Source organism: Panthera uncia (genome assembly GCF_023721935.1).
Source record: "Panthera uncia isolate 11264 chromosome E2 unlocalized genomic scaffold, Puncia_PCG_1.0 HiC_scaffold_20, whole genome shotgun sequence".
NCBI lineage: Eukaryota > Metazoa > Chordata > Mammalia > Carnivora > Felidae > Panthera > Panthera uncia.
In genome coordinates, this window is record NW_026057589.1 from 21,270,049 (window position 1) to 21,274,163 (window position 4,115).

The window sequence follows — 4,115 nt, forward strand, 5'->3', positions numbered from 1 at the left end:
GGGGGGGGACGGACACAGAGAGGCCAAGTAACTCACCGGAGGTCACACAACAAGCAAATGCCGCCACCTGGATGCAGACCCAGCGCTGCCGGCCCCCATCCCGTGCCCGAACTCCGGTGCCACACGGCCCAGACAGCTGGGGAGGAACGGCTCCGGGTCGGCACCGGAAGACCCCAGTCAGGTTCCTCATGTGACGACCGTTACCGTAGGGCCCGGCCGTTCCGTTCCCAGGCACACGCTGTGCCCCAAAACACGGCAAAGTGCACTTAAGCAAATACTTGTGCCCGAATGTTCACAGCGGCTTATTCACAGCGGCCCAGAAGGCGGAAACGACACCCTTTGACAAAGGATCAAACAAAACGAGGTCCAGCCACACAACGGAGTATTATCCAGCCACAAAAAAAGACGGAAATACCGACCCGTGCCAAACACGACTGGCCCTTGCAAACGGGATGCCGCGTGAAGGAAGCAAGTCACAAAGTGACACAGCGCGTGATCCCACTCACATGACAAGATGCCTGCAACGGTTAAGTCAATAGAAACGGAAAGCAGATGAGCGACTCTCAGGGGCTGGGGGAGAGGGAGGAGGGAGCGACTGCTGAGGGGGGTGGGCTTTCGTTTTGGGGAGACGAGGGTCATTTGGAACGAACGGTGGTCACACAACACTGATCGACCCTGAATCGCACCCGTGAAGATGGTTAATTTTGTGTTATATAAATTTCACCTCAATTAACCGCCCCCCCCCCCCCCCCCCCCCCCCCCCCCCCCCCCCCCCCCCCCCCCCCCCCCCCCCCCCCCCCCCCCCCCCCCCCCCCCGCAAAAAACCCCAATCAACTCACCTGCCCAAATGGAGACCTTCACCACCTGCGTTCGATGGCCGACGACCTTCTTGCTGTGCCCAGTTCAAATCCCGAACCTCCCGCCAGAGGCGTGCGGGGGCCGTCCTGTGGGGAAGGGGGGCAGGTCCTCACGGGACCGGCAGCACCCGGGGCTGGTGTCCCTGCCCGACTGCCTGGGGGCACCTGACCCAGCGGCAAGGTGCTCCCCCGCGCCCCTCAGGGCAGAGAGCCAATCACTGTAACCCCGAAACAGCACTCGGTCTCGGCCGCAGCTAGTATTGGACAAGAGGGTCTCCACGCTCACGCGTAGGTGTCACCGCGGCCCGGGACCGGTGACAGGCCAGGCTCGGTGCCGCCAGCTCTTCAAGTCCATTGCCACTCACCCTCACGGCCATCCTGGGGCAGGGGGAGGGGCTGTCCTTGGCTTTGTTTTGGAGGAGAGCCAGAGGATGGAAACTGAGGCCCAGGAGACAGAAGGAAGGAGTGGGTGCTGACCCACCGGAGGGAGGACGCCGAGGCTGAACAAGGCCCCAAGGCGGTTTTCCTGGGTTAGCAACCTGAGCACAAGGGCCGGCCAAGGGCGCACAGCTGGTAGATGGCAGGCTGCAGACCCGGAGCCCATACCCAAAGCCCTCCGTGACACCACGGTCCCCTGGGTCCGGGACACCCCTTCAGCCCTTCCTTCCCGCTGCGGTCAGAAACCTGAGGGAGTCCCTTAGTGTCAGAGGACAGCCCCAGGTCAGCTCGTACCTCCATCGGGGGGACATCAGAGGGTGACAGCCCAGCCGGCATTTCTCTGACCACGTTGTGTCCTTGCATGATGATGGCTGACAGTTCTATGAGGATCACATCTGTACCAGACACAGGTTGAGATGAAAATTATCGTCCCCAGTGGTGGTTTGCATCACCCCTTGAAGAGCCCCAGTCTCTTCTCTCTCTCGGCACTGTCAGTCCTCATCCTCCCTGTTACCCTTTCCTGCTTTTGGATGAGCCCGAGGATCCTATTTCTCTTTTCCCTTGGCTGCTAAGGAAGCTCACTATTCGCCTAGTCTCAACCTAGGTTTTCTGGAAATAAAACTACCGTTGCCCAGGTCTCCCCACATGGCTGCCGTAGATATGTTATCGCCTTCTCTTTTCACAGAGAGCCCACTTGACATCATGCCAGATGCCCACATGCGGTTCATAAGCTCCCCAAATTTTGACATCGCAAATGGCAGGGCCAGCGCTCAAAGCCAGTAGTCTGAGTCCAAAGCCAGTTCACGCGATGCCCCCCTTTTATGGTCCTACCCTCACCCGACCACACTTCATTCTTCTCAAAGACTCCGTGAATGGCCCCACCACGGCCCCAGCCTTCCCGGCCACCGCCGCAGCACTTTGGGGAAGCATCTAGGGGACAACTGATCGATGACTCCGTTCTCACCGCTGGCTGTGGGGCACTTCTGCCGTAGCACCTTGTCCTGGTTCCGTGGCCACCGGACCCACGGTGTGTGGCAGGGTGTGTAGCTGGTCAGAAGGCCTGTGTAGGAGATGCTGGTGCTCCAATTACTGGGTCAGAGTCTACACCTGCAACCAGGACGGAGGAGGCAGCAGGGGCATCCTCGTCCTGGGGCTGAGTGGATGGGGTCACACCCCCTTGGCCACTCGGGAGTGTGCACTAGAAAGAAAGGGGACAGTGGAACATGCCCCCCCCCCCCCCACCCCCCGGTTGGTCCCGACCCCAGCTCTGTAGCTCACAGGACAAGCAGCCTGGACTTTTCCAAGTCTCAGCTGCCTCCCCCTGTAAAATGGACGAATTCGAAAACATCACACGACCTCAAAGGAGCTAGACATGGAGGCCGCGTATCGAACGAGTCCATTCGTACAGAACGTCCAGAAGGAACAGATCTGCAGAGACAGCAGATTCGCGGTTCCCGGGGCTGGGGAGTGACTGCTAATGAGTGAAGGTTTCCCTGGGGTGACAAAAACGTCCAGCTGGTGACGGCTGGACAACGTTGTGCCTCGGCTAATACCCACTGAATCGTACACTTTGCAAGGGTGAACTTGACGGCAGGGGAGTTAGAGCTGAAAGCAAATCATGCAGGTGGACAGGCTGGAAAAAAACACAAAAAGGGTCCTGGCACCGCTGGCCAGGGACACGTCACACGACACAGCAGAGCCCGGCCCACTGCCTACCCTGAGGGAGAGGTCCTCAAACGTCGGCCCCTCCTGGATCTGGCCACAGCCAACCGCCGGCTTCCGGCAGACGTCCCAAGGCAGAGGGAGAGCGGCCCGAATGCAGCGACCTCCAGGACACCCCAGGCCCCGTAGAGGGTCAGCGCTGGCAAGCACAGCGACCCAGGAGCAGCTGGGCCGCAAGCTGCCTCTCCCCCCACGCCCGTTCCCCCGACCCTGACCCTGGGGCAGACCTCTGGGCCCCTCGCCCTCAGCCGCAGGCGTGACACCCAGAATTGGGGGGGGGGCGCCGGGAGGGAACCGCTCACAGCTCACTGGGTTTCCAGGCTCTTCGGGTCCAGCCAGAGGGAAAGGCACAATCCCTTGGACCCTCCCATCGGAGCGCGGGCCAAAGCAGGGCTCCCTGGGCCTCAGCCCCTACTTCTGTTATGAACTGTGTCTCTCAGAAGTATTAGGTTGAAGTCCCCACTCCTAGAACCTGTGACTGTGACCTTGTTTGGAAACAGGATCTTTGCAGACCCTAAGGAAGTAAATTCAGATGAGGTCACCCTGGACGAAGGTGGCTCTAATCCAATGACTGGGGTCTCATACGAGGAGGGAAATTTCGGGACTCCTGGGTGGCTCTGTCGGTTAAGCGTCCGACTTCGGCTCAGGTCACGATCTCGCGGTTCGCGAGTTGGAGCCCCGCGCCCAGCTCTCTCCTGTTAGCGCAGGGATCCTCTAGCCGCCTCCCCCTGACCCTCCCCCACTGGATCTCACGGTCTCTAACTTTGAAAAAAAAAAAAGAGACTTGGAGGGACACACAGGGCAGATGACCACGCCGGAAGGGAAGGCCAAGAACCGCCACGGATGGCCAGCCACACCGCAGGCTGGAAGGGGCAGGGGGATCCTCCCCGATAGGCAGCGCGGCCCTGCCCACACCTGCATCTTGGGCTCCCGCCCCCAGACGGCGAGGGGACCCTTCTGCCCTTCGAAGCCCCCAGGTTGTGGTCTTTGTTGGGGCGGCCCGAGGACCCGAATCCGCCCTCCTCGGCACTGAGCCCGAAACCCTCTGAACCAGCAGAAGCCCAAATGAGCAGCCTCAGGAGGCAGAAGGTATCCATT